The following is an 18,512-nucleotide window of genomic DNA, read 5'->3' as shown; positions in this document are numbered from 1 at the left end:
ATTTGGTATCTGTAATTGGATTTTGCATGTGTAATTGTCTATAATTGTACATAAGATATATTTAAAGCACTACCCCGTATTTTGTTGGGTTCTTTCCCTCAAATATAGTTACTTTTAAGAGCAGGCAGAACCACCTAGGTAGCTTAGAGAAGCTATTGACTTTTAGAAACAGTGCTTTTTTTCCTTAAGATAAATTCAGTCCAACTCTAATAAGATGCTTAAAACTCTGGTGTCTTGCTCTGTCTCTTTCCTGCAGGGTAGTTCCAGAAAAGTCCCACTATCCAAGCTGCTAAAAAGACATGTGTCTTGGGGAGTAAATCTGAACTAAATAAAAACACAGCAACAGGGAATCAGGCTTCATTTGTGCTTCTTTGAAACATAAAAATAACACCCAGTGTAGTGGAGAATCCCTGAATGCTGATCACAATGCATAAGAAAAAAAGCACGGTCCAAATAAAAAGCATCTCATTCCCAGGGACATACTTCTCATACATAGCTTTGCAATCTGAGCAGTTACTAAATGCAGGGCCTCCTACTTTTTTTTTCTCTCTGTCCTCTAGGGGTGACAGAGTGCTCCAAATACAACCTTAATTGGCCTGCTCTGGCTTAACAGAGCCATCTGCCATGGCTTCTAAGTGTGTCTCTTGGGTCTTTGTTCTGTTCCCTGTGCATGGCAGGGATCCTTCACTCTGTCTTGCAGTAGCTGCATGCTAAATTTTCATATACATTCGGTTCATTTTAAAGATTTTTTTTTTTCCTAAAAAAGGTTTTTAAGTCACTCAGGTCTTTGTGAAGCATTTATGCTTAACTTTTTCATTGGTAATGTGCATGAAAATTATTTAAAAGTAAGCAAACAAAAATATCAAAGAACAAGAAATATAGTGCCTGAACAAGATATGCTTTTCATATTTGTGAATAGGGCAGGAATGCATACACATAAATTTAGCTCAGAATGGAATTTCTACACCTTAGGAAAATGATCTTATGATATGTTCATCTCCTTAGCAAACACCTGGTACTGCCAAGGTGAATATTGTAACTCTCAGGGTCTGGCTTCCACTACTAGAATCAGTATTTTAAAACAACTAGTTTCACTGTACTTTGTTTTGACTGAGTTATGCCTAATTTGCTTTTCCTTTCAAAGTCATTGATAATCCGATGCCTTCTGCACAGAGTATACCTGCAGATATTCTTTTTTATGTTCCATAAGATGTTGCACACCTGTGTTCTGTGAACATGAATAATATGACTTAATCACTAGGAGAATGGTGCGTATTCAGTAAATTGAGAAAATTAAGTCCCTAATTTTGGAAATTTGAAATTTATCAAATCCCTCTCAAAGTCATGGAGAAACTACTACACCTTAAGTGTATAATATTATCTGTTTTGTTAAATAGGTAATATACAACTGTAAATATTTTAAGTTTTACATATAATTCTCTCTATGTATCTGGTCAACCTGGTGCCTTCTTATTCAAAACCATGTGGCGCTAGATTTGACAATTGTGATATTGTGATTTATAATAAGAAATATAAGCCATGCACAGCTTAACAACAAGGATATATTCTGAGAAATGGGTCATTGAATGATTCTACTGCCATGTGAACATCACAGATTGTACTTACACAAACCTAGATGGGATAGCCACGTACACACCTAGGCTATATATGGTACAGCCTATTGACCATAGGCTACAAAGCTGTGCAGCATGTCATAGTATTGAATACTGTAGACAGTTGTAACACCGTGATATGTACCTGTGTATCTAAACACACCTGGATGTAAAAAACGTAAAATAAAAATATGGCATAAAAGATAAAACATGGTACATCCGTATAGGACACTTACCGTAAATGGAGTTGCAGGACTGGAAGTTGCTCTGGGTGAGTCAGTGAGTGAGTGGCAAGTGAATACAAAGGCCTAGGACATTACTATGCACTATGATAGACTTTACAAACACTATACACTTGGGCTACACTAAATTTATAAAAAAAATTTTATTCAATAATAAGTTAACCTTCGTTTACTGTAAATTTTTAACTCTATAAACTTTTATTTTACTTGATGATGCTTTCGATGCTTAACATTTGGCGTAAAACAAAAAATATTCATACCTGAACAAAATATTTTTTCTTTGTATCATGATTCTATAAGCTTTTTGTATTTTACCTTATTTTTACTTTTTAAACTTTTTTGTTAAAAACACCCAGATTAGCCTAGGCCTCCACAGGGTCAGGATGACTAATATCACTGCCTTCCACCTCCACATCTTGTCCCACTAGAAGGTCCTCAGGGACAGTAACAGAAACAGGAGTAGTGTTTCCTATGACAACAATGCCTTCTATTTGAATTCCTCCTGAAGGACCTGCCTGAGGCTGTTTTACAGTGAATTTTATATATATATATAACTATATATATAGTTATACATATATGTGTATACCTAGAAGGACTATACTCTAAAATAACAAGTATAGTGTAGGAGATGCATAAGCCAGCAACATAGTCATTTATAATAATTAACTTGTATTATGTACTGTACATCATTATATGTGCTATACTTTTATGAGACTGTCAATGCAATAGGTTTGTTTATACCAGTATCACCACCAGCATGTGAGTAATGAATTTCACTCTGACGTTACACTAGCTATGATGTCATTTGGCCATGGAATTTTTCAGCTCCATTATAATCTTATGGAACCACTGTCATATATGAGGTTTATTGTTGATCGAAACTGATTATGCAAGACATGACGGTATATTTTGGCCTTTGTCCCCTGTTCCTGGCATGGAGCTTCTAAAATCCTTTGTACTTTTCTAAGTGATGTGCATGCTAGGAGCATACTTTCCTCAAATATTTTGCCTTTGACCCTGATTCTTGACACAGAGTTTTTAATCCTATGAGGTTTCCTGTGTGGTAGAAGCTTGTTTGTGGAGATATACGTTGAGAGTCACTTCTGTTTTTATAGAGAGAAATAAAATGTAGTAATGGGGAAGTAGATGGTAGTGTTTAGGAGGAGAATTTACTGTCATTTTCCTTGATTTTATTACTCTTATTCCTCTAATTGAAATTCTGTAAGAAATAGTCATAGACAGAGAAATACCATTTGACATCTATCATGAAAATAGAATTTTTTTTTTCCAGTTTTTGAAACATACACTTTCCACCAGCAAGGGAAAACAACTCGCTGTATTCCATCTGCTCTTCCATGTGCTAATATCTTGTGTGAAAAAAGGTTTGTGTTTGTTTGTTTATTCTTTTGAAGACATTATGATTAATAGCTAGATACATTGTTTATATCTTACATTGGTAGAATCAGAAAATAAGAGACTTGAAGCAATTTGACAGGAAGAAAATCTCAAGCAAGAGGAAAAAGATGTTCTGCTCCTAGAGCCAAAGAGTGTTAGCGTGGTAGCTAAAACTCAATTCATCAGATTTCTAATATCCTGAGAATTCAAGATGCATGGCATAGAATTTCATATACACAGCTACAAGAACAGAAAAAAAAAAGGAAAGAGAATTATGCTATCATGATGAAAGTGAAGAATCTGGTCAATGGTGTCATTTTAATTGCTTTATAAAACTTTCCCACTTTTTGCAGCTGTTTTGGTAAATGTATTTCAGGTGGTCACCTACCGAAATATGGAGGCTTTTTTCTCTGCTCACCTATGGAGATAAACTGGAGGAAATAAGTGTACAAAACTAATTGGTAGAAATCTAACACGGTGACATTAAAAAAAATGTTTTCAGTCACCTCTCTCTTCAGAGAAATATTACCTATTTGTCAGTTATTATCTATCATTTCTTATCTCTGCTTAAGTATGTCTGCAGAACTGATTATATCAAATATAAAAAGGACTTTTGCAATTAAGAGTGCTTTCCTTCCATGATAGATTTCAATTTACTCTTTTTGTCAACAATAACGAAAAAAATTTTAAAATAAAAGACCTTGTTTTAGAAGCTTTAAAATTTTTCAGATAATATTATCCATCATTAATAAACCATTGTGATTCCATTATCTAGCATTTAATTTAGTGTTTACTCATAAATGATATCTGTAATGCATGATGACATATCACAGCCAAGGATGAAAACATGAGGCTTTGGATTTCTCATTTGATTTTACTCTTCATTTATTTAGCAGGGATTGCTCTTGAAGTTTTAAATGTTGTGGATGAAGGAGGCAAGGAATGACTAGGTTAACATCTAATTATAATGAAAATATGGGAGTTCTATTGTCTCGTCTATCATTAGCTATTTTTAACTCAGTTACTGTAGGCAGTGACAAAGACTTATAAAATCTGTCAAGTGCCACTCTGTCTTGAGAAAAAAATGCATACAAATAGGGTTTTTATTACATATCCTTGAATAAATTTGGAAAATAAAAATTCTAGTATTAAATGTAAGTTATTTTAATAAGTATTTCTGCATTAAATACTTCGAGTGAAAAACTGTATTTGTTTAAACACAGAATACAAGGGATTTGTGTAAAAGTTTTAAAGCTGGTGAAAGTTACTATCCCTTTAAACTTGTGGCTGGTTTTCTTTCAAGAGAACTTCTTATTGTGCACTTCTTATTTTCTGGCTGGTTAGCGTGTGATTAATATAGTCTCATCATTTTGTCATCAAGCCAGGGATCTATACGCAGGAGGGGCAGGTATGCCCCGAAAAGATACTCTTGCTGTCATCTTGATGTCTACGTGAAGAGAAAGAATTTTCCTCAAAACTGAAAATCCTATACGATGTAGAATTGGCATTGTCTCATAGGTACAAATAGGCGTATAGAAACAGTTTATATCAGGTTTTTTATTTTGTCCTTGCTTTTTAATTTGCTTATCTTTTCCTTCTAGAAATAATCTCCAGTTTTTCCTTGGTATCCTCCATCAAGAAAATTTGCCATAGAGCATCAAAATAATTAATGTCATGTCAAATAAATTTAATAAGATTTTTTCAATTAAATTAGCTATCAAGGAAAAAAGATAGATGATAGATAGATAGATAGATAGATAGATAGATAGATAGATAGATAGACAGATGGCAAATAGAGAGGCTGTTCCCTCCATATAATGAGGTTTTTGACAGGGGAAAGAAGACTTGTGACCCTTGAGGACACTGAAAACTCTTGTGAACCTGCTGTATTAATGAAATAATGTATTTCAAGGAAGAATTCTTCTAAGCAAATATCGAACTATAACATATCTCCCTTTCAGATACCCATCTCCCCAAAAAAGGAAGACCTGGCAGCCTAATTTGTGTTTTTGACCTAGCTTGTCTGAATCCAGGTAGTTGTCTTGTTCATTAATACCTGACCTGTTCTTAATTATAGAATCCCTTATTCTATCTCAAAGGCTTCCCTTCTTTCATATTTCCTGAATTATTTCCTACTGCTTTCTCCCTTCAAATTTGAATTTTAAATATAACTGATATCTTTGTGAGGATGGAGTTATGGATTGATGTAAGATGGTTGGTGTATATGAGCAAGAAACATCAGAAAAAGAAGTTTGAAGAGACAGAGAGAGTGGGAAGGAGAGAGAAGGAGAAAGCAGATACTGATAAAAAGTAGAGAGCATAATTATCATCAATCTCCAGTGATAATGGAGAGCCAATGCCATCCTAAGTTTCTTAGAACATTCCAGTGGCTGGTACTCACCTGCCTTACCACCGACTAAGCTTTAAGAGATGATCCTATATCTTCTATTCACATTTTTTTCTTATTCTTGACCAAGTGAACATCAGAAAAAAACTTCAGTAATCAAAGTATTTAATAAATAATTTATTAAATTTAAATAAACTATTTAAAGTATGCAACAACAGAGGTACCACTCCTTGCATAACAGGGCTACCCTATGAACAGTGTGCCCAGAGTGGCATCATATGTGCTATTGGCAGCTATATTTATACCAACTTTAATTATATGGTAATTAAGAGGCAGGCCATTTAGAACTTTCTAGAAAAGGGGCGGAGAGTTCCTGAAACCATATAAGGTAACTTCTGGACCACTGCCATGGCCTGTTGCAATGGCATTTGTAAACTATTATGGTGCCAGAGAGCGTGTCTATGCTAACGAGCAGTAAGGGTTTTGTTAGGCATTAGAATATTTTCTTCTGTTAGGTACGTGAAATACTTGTTTCCAGTTTGTCTTCTGATTGGGCTATTCATTCTTTATTTGATTTGTATATATGTTACTAATATCTCTCTCATATTTTTAAAAATATTTATATAAATTTTAAGTTGATTATCTGAGTTTTCTAATTATATAATTATATCACCTACAGATAATAATGGTATGCTTTTACCACAAAAAATTATCCTTGTTTTTCTATCAAGTCATCTTAATGGACCCACATTTCTAGAATAATATTTAATAATATTGCTGACTATTTGTATTTTTGCTTTATTTGGAATTTTAACTAGAATGGACATAAAATTTGCACATAAATACACATGCATTATATGCCAATTCTTGTCTGCCAACAATAGAAATTAACTCTGGATAAATTAAACAGGAAAATATTGTATTGGGAATATTTTGGTTAGCTTACATAATCAACAAAAAGGTGGAAACTATGACAAAATTTATATTAAGAGCAGACCGCAGTCAGCAAGGTTGTTAGCTGCACTACATTTATTGCCTCTGAAGGCCAGAGACCAGCACACTCTCCAAATCTTATGTAAATGCTGCACTTCAGTCACTTCATCATAGGAGCTGTCCTTTTAGTATCTATGTATCACTCTCAAATTTAATGATCATGCCCGGGGTGTTATAAAAGGGTAGATTATATTACCCAGAGCCCAAACCAGTAGCCTAGGAATTTGTGCTGAATTTCTAGGAAATACTGAGTTTATATTATAATATGGACAAAGAAAAAATGCATTCAAGCCCTACAATTCTCTTGAATGAAATACAAGTATTATATATTTTCTCCATAAGTTCTTAAACACAATGGGATACAATTTTATCTTCTGGATCTCTACTATGAATCATCCTGAGCTCAGAATGATCCTAGGCAGATTTTTTCATATCTCTTTACTATTAGCATGACCACGGAGTCATTTATTTTTCTGATTTTGATATCTGACTGTATGTATTGCTGATCTTTCCTTCTGGTTCAGGCAAGATAAAAGCAGCCAGCCAATTGCTCATTATTGGTCTGAGAAGGTGGCCCAACTGACCACACTGAGTAACTAAATAATTTCCTTCATCTACTTTATCATTTATTCCAATCTCATTTTCCTTTTTCAACCTTAGTATCCTGGCTTCTTGGTAGTTTTCAATATTTAAAAATGACTCAGTGAATTTCAGGTAGTCTTGATTGTCTCTAAGTAAAAATATCTGGAGAGTGGGGGAGACAAGGAGAGGAAAAAGAAATTCAAGAATTGATATTTCTCGTAATATTATTATGCTCAGATGTTTGTCTCTTGGAACCGAAAGAGAACCACAACAGCTCTTTATAATTCTCCCATCTCCTACAACAGGCACCCTAAAAATTATTACAACGATTTGGAATATTGATATTCAATTGGCAAAGCATTCCTAGATATTACAGCTGAAATAAAAGAATGGGGAGATACTGCCACCATCAACAAATGCCAAAAGGTGACTAACTTTATTTAGGGGAAAGCGGTGAGACAAAACCTGGGGAAATTTTGCAGGTATGCACCTATTGATTGAAATATTCTTGAAGGCGAACTATCAAAAAGAGTTCTAGTTTCTTCTTCCTTCGCTCTCTCATTATTGCCTCTCTCTGTTTTCTAGGTAATGATTTACAATGTGTCTGTCTTCTTTTTTAATGTCATTCATTAATATGGTATAGTTTTCTTCATATAATCAATGTGTGTGTGAGAGTGTGTGTGTGCAGCTTTCTTCCTAGGAATTTTATTATTTCATGCTATTAAAATGCTGTTTTTATTTGATGATATATTATATGGTATGACAGAGAAACACTATAGCTTTTTGTATATTTATTTTGTTGCTACTCATATTGCTAAATACAGTTACTGGAGATTTAAAACTGTTTCAAAACCTATTCATTAGACTTTCAATTTGATAATAAGTATTTTACAAATAATAGATACTTATATCTTAAAAATATTTTTCTTATCCTATTGAATTGTCAAGAACTACTCCCAGATTTGTTAAATAGTGATTATGTTATGACTGTCTTATTTTCCCTCATATTAATAAAAATGCATCTAGTTTATTTCACTATTAAATACAATAGTGTTATTTGTCCAAAATACTAGTTATCTTAGCTTGCAATATGCTTGCATTCTAACAGCACTCTTAAAGATCCCTTTCGCTATCCTTTTCATTACCCTCCTTCCATTATTCCAAGTAATCATAATTGTATCACCAACTTGGCATATTGCTATGTTTTTTAACTGACTGAATTAATAAAGAAAAAGAAGAGATAAAATCTAATCAATGACTATGAGTTCTTCTTGGAAAGGACTGAACTTAACAGGGTTTGTAGCTTAAGTACAGTAATTAGGGTAAAACATCCTAGACATTGGAAATTCTCTTACAGATAGTTTTAGTTTTAACAACTTTTATGGTACTCTGCAGTGTTTTCTTAAGCATTTCAAAAGAAAGTCCAGTGAGGACAACTAGCTTTTTAATTAACTAGCTATTTTCAATCACAAACTGAATGAAAACTTTTGTCCACAGGAAAGGAAAACATAAAAGGAAGCAGAAGCCTTACATAGTATTTCTTTTTAATTCTCCTAATGATTTATCTTGCCAAATATAAATTCTTGCAATCCACTCTACACTACACTTAAAATCACTGATTTTTCTTTTTTATATATTCTCTACTAACCAACTATTATGTGCCTGTGACAAGGTTAGGAGTCAAGTATGCAAGGATATATATGAGTGAATCTTTGCCCAAATTTAAAGATATTGTACATTAGACATAAGATACTTATGAGAAGAGTCATTAGGTAATAGAGAACTAGTTACCCTTGTTTATATGCGTATGACATAACTTGCATATGCAGGTTGTTCTGTTCTTCAAGATATTTGGAATCCACACGTCTCTCTCTCTCTCTCTCTCTCTCTCTCTCTCTCTCTCTCCAATTTGAGGGTCTTTGTTCAATAAAATTTAAAATTGACTTAGAACATATTGCTCATTGATCCTAAAACTTTGTATCTCGTTGACAGTGTAATACAGCTCAGATATAAATTAAATTGTAGTGTTTTAAATTGTTACTGAAAGTGACGTGCCCTACATCTTTCTTCTTGACCTTTGTGCAATAATAAAATATCCTATCTCTCTGGCACTTTTAGTTTCATAGCTTTCTCTTATTTTAGTTCCTTAGGGCACTTTTCCAGACCACCTCAAGATTCCAAGTAGAATTGTGTGATTTAGGAATAATAGCACCCGACAGCAGTAGAGAAACAATCTTTCTTAAAGAATTTATGGATTTTTCAGAATGCTATCTGGGATGCCACCTCTGCCCACATCACTGATTCATGAGTTCATCTTTGGCAAGACAGCAACAGAATTACTTTTCTAGGGAGAACAGATAACTTATTGGGGGAGAAGCGGGTCCGCCTGTCACTGGGTGAATATCATACAACATAAAGCCCAAATGCTATAACGCTATAAAAAGTCATCAAGTATTTTACAAAATGAAGTTCTTGCTGCTGGGATTCCATCAGGCAGCAATTTTTGCTCTGATTACCTAAAGTCCCTTCATCTGTCTCTCAGCATTCCTCTGTCTGTAGCTTATCAGTTTTCCTCTAAAGGGGATTTAATGTTCTGTCAATTTCCATATTGTTTCTGGCACTGTTTTGTGTGATAGTATCTTACAATAAACAAAAAATCTGGACAACTAAAGCAACATCAATCTGTCTTTGCCTCTGCCAAATTTCCTAAGGTTTGGAAACCTTTCCAGCAATTGATAACATTAGAACATATTCAGATCTATGTTTCTGTCTCATAATTATCGAAATCTTATTTACACTTTTAAAAACATAGTTACTTTTGTATTTAGAATTTGGGTTACAGGCAGCAAAAACGTTTCCTGACATTTGTGTTTCTACTCCGTGATTGATTCTTGACACATCAGCTCATTTGTGAGATCTACAGTACTCCAAATCAACTCAAAATGGATTAAAGACTTAAGAGTACAACCTGAAACCATAAAACTCCTTAAAGAAAACACACAGGAAAAGCTCCTTGACACTGGCTCCTTGACAGGCAACGGTGTTTTGGATACCAAACCAAAAGTCATGTGACAACAGAAAAAAGTAAATCAAAACAAGTGGTGTTACGTCAAACTGAGAATCTTCTGCACAGCAAACGAAGCAATCATAAAATGAAAAGGCAACCAACTTATGGACGGAAGGAAATATTTGCAAACCAGATATCTGATAAAGGGTTAATATCTAAACTATATAAGAAGCACAATTCAATAGCAAAAAAAAAAAAAAAAAGTAAATTAAAAATGAGCAAAAGACCTCAATAGACATACTTACAAAGAAGACAGAAAACACGTCCAAGAGGTATATGAAAGGATATTAAATATCTCTAATCAAGAGGTATGTGTAAATCAAAACCTCAAGGAAATATCACCCCATACCTGTTATGATGACTATCGTCAAAAAGATAAGAGATAATTATCGGTGAAAGTGTGGAGAAAAGACAATCCGTGTACATCGTTGGCAAAATGTAAATTCATACAGCCCTTATTAAAAAATAGTATGAAGTTTCCTTAAAAAAAATTAAAAACAGAACTACCAGCAATCTCCCTTCTGAATGTACAACCAAGGAAATGAAATCAGTACTTCAAAGAGGTATGTGCATTCCTATGTTCATTGCAGTGTTATTCACCATAGCTGAGGTACAGACACAACCTTAGTGCCCATCAACAGATAAAGGGATAAAGAATATATAGTATAGTCTCTCCTTCAGTAGCTCAAGATGCCAATAGGAAAGAAGGGCAAGGAAAAGAAGGGGATTCCAGCTCCTGCTGTTGTGAAGAAGCAGCAGACCAAGAAGGTGGTAAATCCCCTCTTAGAGAAAAGACCTAAGAATTTTGGCCTTGGAGAGAACAACCTGCCCAAAAGGGACTTTACCCACTTTGTCATATGGCCCTGCTATGTCCAGTAGCCCTGGAAAAGGGCTATTTTCTAAAAGAGGCTGAAAGTGGCTCTTGTAATTAACCAGTTCACCCAGGCCTTGAGCAGCTAAACAAGGGCTCAACGGCTTAGCTGACCCACAAGTACAGACCAGACACAAAGCATGAGAAGAAGCAGAGATTGTGAGTTCAGGCTGAAAAGAAAGCTCCTGGTAAACAGGATGTCCCACTAAGAGACCACCTATTCTTGAAGCAGAGCACTCTCACCACCTTCGTGGAGAACAAGAAGGCTCAGCTGGTGGTGACTGCACATGACACAGATCCCACGGAGCTGGATGTGTCTGCCCTGTGTCAGAAGATGGGTTCTTCCACTACGTTATCGATGGGAAGGCCAGACTCGACTCTAGTACACAGAAAGACCTGCACTACCATTGCCTTCACACAGGTTACCTCGAAAGAAAAGGAGCTCTGGCTAAGCTGGTGGAAGCTATCAGGACCGATGACAAGGACAGATATAATGAGTACCATCCTCTCTGGGAAGGAAATATCCTGGGTACAAAATCTGTGGCTTGCATTGCCAACCTGGAAATGCAAAGGCTAAAGAACTTGCCACCAAACTGGGTGAAATGTATGCTATTGAGTTTTATGCTCATAAAACAAGAAAAATGCGATATACATACATACATACATAAATGTGAATACTATTTAGCCTTTAAAAAGAAGGAAATCCTGCCATTTGCAACAACATGGATGAACAAGGGGGACATTATGCTAGGTGAAATGAGCCAGAAACAGAAAGAAAAATACTGCCTGAAGAACCTTAAAAAGTCAAATTCATAGAGCTAGAGAGAGTAGCATAGTGGTTGCCAGGAGTAGGGAGGTGGGGAAATTGGAAAATATTCGTTAAAAAGGTACAAAGTTTCAGTCATGTAGGATAAATAATTCTAAACATCTGAAGTACAGCATGCTGACTATAGTTAATAAAACTGTATTGTACACTAGAGATTTGCTAGAAGAGTAGATTACAAGTGCTCTCATTACACACACACACTTACCAGGAGATATACACACACACATATGTATATATAATTTTGTTTACTGTAGTAATCATTTCACTATGTATACGTATATCAAAACATCATGTACATCTTAAATACATACATTTTAAAATAAAATAATAAAATAACAAAAAAGGAAAAGAAAATACACTTCTGAGAGTAATGGATTACTAATATAAAAATGAAAGAGTTTGTTATTTTTTATAAAGTATAGAGGAGGGAAATCTTTTCCTCTATCTTCTGAGGAATTGATAACTGACCCCATGAGATAAACTGAGAGTAGGCAGATTAACAGACAAAAAGTTATACAAATATGTGTACAGGGACATTACAGAAAAGAAAAGTGAACATTCAAAAACCCAGTGAGATCTGAAAGCTTAAAAAACCTCTTTGTAGGGAAGAGGGGAGGAGAAATGTCAGTAATTTAGGGGATAGTGAACGATCTGGGAGAAAGATAAATGAGCCCCCAGAAAAATACATGATAGCCTGTGAAAAATTCTGCCTGGGGATACTGCTGACCTCCGGTCTTCCCTCCTATGGTCTGAATTAATCTTTCCTGGTTGACGCGATTCCTGAGCAGGAGATTCATAATAACTTACTTCCCTTTAAAGGACACATCATTAGGCAAATAAAGGAAGTTCAGAGAAAGGCCCTCTGCATTGGCTGTTTTCCAGGCACGCTCAGTTTAAGTAATCTGTGTACCACAGCAGCATATCTTGGGGTGGCATTTCCAGAACCCCCTTCAATAAAATGAGAACATATTGGTCAATCAAAGAAAGCAATTATTATTAAACTAGAATGGATATTATTGAATGAGAAACTTCTAGGACTTTACAACCAAAAGAGCGGTCTAAGGACCACGAAGGAACTTCTTAGAAATGCAGGCTCTTGGGTTCCACGATGCACATACTGAATCAAAAATCAATATTTTGCCAAAACTCCCTGGTGGTTTGAATGCATAAGGAAGTTTAAGAAATACTCTTCTATAAACCATACTGGTCTGTAGCTATTTTGTTTTATACAATCATCAAAGCAGCACTTATACGTAAACAAGGTTTTTTTTATTATTATATTTTAAGTTCTGGGATACATGTGAAGAACGTGCAGGTTTGTTACATAGGTATACGCGTGCCATGGTGGTTTGTTGCACCCATCAACCTGTCATCTACATTAGGTATTTCTCCTAATGCTATCCCTCTCCTAGCCTCTGACCCTGTGACAGGTCCCTTTGTGTGATGTTCCTCTCCCTATGTCCATGTGTTCTCACTGTTCAACTCCCACCTACAAGTGATAACATGTGGTGTTTGGTTTTCTGTTCCCGTGTTAGTTTGCTGAGAATGATGATTTCCAGCTTCATCCATGTCCCTGCGAAGAACATGAACTCATTCGTTTTTATGGCTGCATAGTATTCCATGGCGTGTATGTGCCACATTTTCTTTATCCAGTCTATCACTGATGAGCATTTGGGTTGGCTCCAAGTCTTTGCTCTTGTGAACAGTACTGCAACAAACATACATGTCTTTATAGTAGAATGATTTATAATCCTTTTGGTATATACCCAGTAATGGGAATCCTGGGTCAAATGGTATTTCTAGTTCTAGATCCTTGAGGAATCGCCACACTGTCTTCCACAGTGGTTGAACTAATGTGCACTCCCATCAACCGTGTAAGTGTTCCTGTTTCTTCACATCGTCTCATACCATTGTGAGTATAAGAAATGCGGTTCCCAGAAAATTTAAGTACCTTTCTCTAGTCACGCAGTGAGTAAATTAAAAGGAAATGTGAGAGACAGATTGTCAGAATTGTGAACCCAAGTATATCTGATTCAAAAGCTTGTGTAAAGAACCTGTTCTTCATTTTTTAAAAATACAGTAACCCCTTTTAAATCTGACTTATGTGCTCTCAGCATTTTTGGATGTCTTTGAAATACTAATCTGGATTTTATATAACATACCTGGAAAAAATGAGAAGTTTTCTACTTCCTCAAAGAACTAAAATTTTAGTAAGAAGGCAATATAACATAAAGCTAATGGCACTGGCCCTAAAACATTTGTACAGAATTTAGAACATCCATGTCTTATACACCTCGTCTTAGGTGTGTAAATATGATTTCATGCTTTAATTTACTTACTACATAAGGCAATAGTAATGACAGTAGTTTTCCTAAAATACTGTGGTAACATCTAATGTAAACTAAATAATGATTCCAATAATGAAATTAAATAAGTACATGGGGAAAATATGAAAAGATTAATGCTGAGCAAAGCATCTTCTAATTTCTTTGTAAAGATTAGGAAAATGCTTCAGAACTTATACCCTGTTACCATATCCTGAGGTCTGAAACACTGCGAACTCTTTTAAAATGAATAAAATAATAAAATCTTTCAGAAATTAGATCGACAAGAAAAATTTATATGAAAAACTATACACAATAATTATGCTGATTTTTAAGACATGACAGAAAACTAAATGCATGCTCTACAGGTGCCACTCAATGTAAGAGTGGAATATTAATGCAGGAACTATATATTACAAATGGACAATCAGATGTGATCTGACATAGAGTTTTAGTAAAATAATCAAGTAAGAGCTACAGTTTGAATATGAGAGTATTTTAATTTCCCAGACACCTTGGGGTGGTTTATTAGGGCAACAAAAGAACTCTCAGAAATAAGACACACGTGTTTTCTTCATCTATAAGCTATTTTCCATAAAAACGCTCCAGGGCTAGTCATAAAACAGGCTCAAAAATAATGAGCTAAAGGGGATTCAGTATAGATTGAATGATTTTTCAATCTCTTATGACAAGGAAAGAATGAATCTTTAGTTTTAAATACTCGTCTTTCAGACTTCTTTTTGTTTATAAGACATGACCAAAACTTTAATCTTTCCACAATAAAGAATAGTTTCATCTTAGTATGTCATATGTAAATAACACATTTTTCATTCTTTTTCTTTTTTGATGATAAATGGCATGTTTTTTCTTCTTTGATGAGCAATCTTTATCAGTGACTTTGATTTCAAAGTCATTTATAAAAATCTATTGAAGCAGATAATCAAAGAATCTATTGAACTTGCTTTCAGAAATGTCTGTGAGAACCGTCATTGTGTAACAATAACATTATATTATTTACACATTTAATTTAATTAAAAGGAGACTGTTTTAATATCTTAGTTTGGGCTGAAGTTCCATAATTAAACAGAGTTAGGTATCAATATCCCTATTTTATAGGAGAAATATTTTACTGCCTATGGAGGACTTGCCATCAGGTGGCCCTTGGCTTTCTGGGCCTCTCAACCATTAAGTAGACTTAAGCCAAACATGGTTGTAGGGCTGGGGAACACTGACTGTGAAGGGATTCATGTTGAGGATTTCTTGAGAGTGCATTACTGAATATCTGTCTAGTTCTTCTCCCTTGTCCAACAGGATAGGAGCAGGTACACTGGCCATCTTAAGCCAAGTGAAGGCGCCTTCAACACAACCACTTAGAAAGGTTCTCATGTGTTATCTGGAGTTAGCAGAAGATAAAATGAGTATGTGTGTCTTACCTAGAAAAGTCTAAGGGAGAAAAGCTGATTGAGACTGAATTGCATGCCCACTGATAGGACCCCAGATTCATATTTTCTCTGTCCAGAATGGGCAGAGTCAGTCCCACAAAAGGGGACTAAAGATGCAGCCTCATGGCTGAGACCCTCACCTTCTTGAAGAGTTCTGCTCTGAGACTCCAACTGAAAGAATCTTCATGAAATGTGGGGAGAAGAAACAAGCATGGGATGGGAGAGTCATTTGTTATGCTAAAATATCATTTCAAACAATTCAGTTTCAAATCCAGTTTAAAGTGCTAAAGACCCATAGAGAAAGACCTCTACTAGGCTCCTTCAAAAATTCACTCTTGGTGGCACTATTTAATAAGAAAAAGGGAAGTGTAAGAGAATAAGTGTTGAAAATAAAAAAAGAACAGAGTATTTGGTAAAATCACTGGAGTTGAATGACAATCAACTGATATTTATTGGCATGCATGGAAGTAGGTAAGTAAAGAATGTCCCAGAAGAAGCATTAATTTAATTAAAGTTAGTTAAGAAGTGGCTGAAGCATTTTATTATGCATTCTAATTTACCCCAAAAGTAAGTGGAGAATTAAATCTTTCCCAGACAAGAATTGAGTATGGAACATTTTCCAAAGGTTCCATCCAGAAATTACATCCTCCACACTAAGAAAGAGTGCAAAGAGAGAAGGAAGGAGAGAAAACAGTGTTCAATTGGTTGGATATAAAGAGTGATTTTAAAAAGGGGAAAATGGGTATGAATATTCTAAATATGCAAGTCTTGAGAGAAAGGACCAGTATTTGGACATCTTTCAAAATCAAAGCACACTAACACCAGATTAACTGTCTCTGCTAAGTAGATCATTTTTTGCATCTTCCATATGACCCTTCCTTTGTGACAAGGCAGAACCAGAGACAATCCATCGAGTAGGAGAGAAGGAACAGAAAGTAGAAATGGAGTAAACACGCTAATGTTGAAAATTATATTTTTTCTCTTTATCTCTTTTTTTCAGGCCTTAAAATCCAATAATCCAATTATACATATGAAGAAGAGAGCATGGATGATTGCAATACTCAGAAGACCCAAAGCATATAATTTTCATGAAATACGGATATGTGATTATCCAATCATGCTTTTCAAAGTATTTATTTTCTTCTTTTCTCTTGTCAGACACTTACATAGTTTTGTATATGCTAGGCAATTTTCTAAGCACTTTGAAAATGTTAACTTACTTAATGATTAGTAATTTTCATTACATATCAAAATGAAATTCTGGGGGCATTTTCCTGGCTACTTCTCTCATTGTAAATTTACTGGAAATAAATTAGAATAAAAGATTATGGTATATACACACACACACACACACACACACACACTCTTCCTTAGCTAATGTCAGTATTTACATATTGAGTAATCACGACAGGACCTTTGCAGAACCATCTAACTTGTGCTTTGATTAGGCTAATAGGCTGTTTTGTGAAGACCTATGAAAGTGGAAGTTATGGTAGAAATTCACTCTTAAAATTTAAGAGTATGCAAATAGCACATTGTTAAGATAAAATTATACTGGACGCTCATCAGACCCCTTTTAACACCTCTCTAAAATGCTAGTTGAATTTATGCATAGTTGGTTGCTGATAAGAGGCAAAACATCTATACATGTTGCATCTAGATGAACTTCTTTAGGAAAATCTTATGTAAAAATATCAAAATTTGAGACCTGCTATTAAATCGCATAAATTGTGAAACTACTTAAACCTATAAGCCCAGCTTCAAATTTCTTTGTAGAAAATGAAGTAAAGAAATAACCCTTTCTATTTTTAAGTCTAATTACTCTTTCATCTGAGTAGTACACTGTTCACTATCATCTCAAGATATACAAAATAAAACTGGTTAAAAAATTTAACATGAGTGATTTATTTCAGTGAACTCTCAAAAATGGCAATTAAGTGAACATTTTCTCAATTTGTTTTTAACAGCTTAATTAGAGTATAATTGACATATAGTGAACTATATGTATGCAAACTTCATAATTTGATAAAGGATGTGTAGGTGTTATGCATATACAATGTATAAATTTTCTTTATAGGTATGTACATGTGTACATTTGAAATCATTACCCAATCAATGGAAAATGAACATAATCAACATCAGCAAAAGTTTCCTCCGGTTCTTTGACAATTCCTTTCTCCTATCTTTCCTGACCAGCTTCTTGTTCCCAGAAAAAAAATGTTTTCTGTCACTATTGATTTTATTTCGTTATTATTGATTGTCTTTGATTGATTATCAATATAGTTTGAATGTCTCCTACAAATCTCATGTTGAGATGTAATCCCCAATATTGGAGATGGGCTCTGGTGGGAGGTGAGTATATCATGAAGACAGATTTCTCCTAAATGGTTAGCACCATCCCCTTGGTAATGTCCTCACAATAGTGGATGATTTCATATGAGATCTGGTTGCTTAAAGGTGTGTGACACCTCTCCCGCTCTCTCTTCCTCCCTATCTTGCCACGTGATATGCCTGTTTCTGCTGCTGCTTCTGCCATAAATAAAAGTTCCCTGAGGTCTCCCCAGAAGTTAGGCAGATCCCAGCACCATGATTGTACAGGCTGCAGAACTGTGAGTCAATTAAACCTCTTTTGTTTATAAATTACCCAGTCTCAGGTATTTCTTTATAGCAGCAAAAGGATGGCCTGACACTGATGCATTTCCTAAAATATTACGTAAGGAGACTCATACAGTGTGCACTCGTTCTCTGACTTCTTGCACTTTGCATAATTATTATTTTGAGATTCAGTCACGGTTTTGTGTGTAACAATA

The sequence above is a fragment of the Macaca nemestrina genome, chromosome 12 (genome assembly GCF_043159975.1).
Source record: "Macaca nemestrina isolate mMacNem1 chromosome 12, mMacNem.hap1, whole genome shotgun sequence".
Lineage (NCBI taxonomy): Eukaryota > Metazoa > Chordata > Mammalia > Primates > Cercopithecidae > Macaca > Macaca nemestrina.
Note: the sequence above shows the minus strand (reverse complement) of the source record.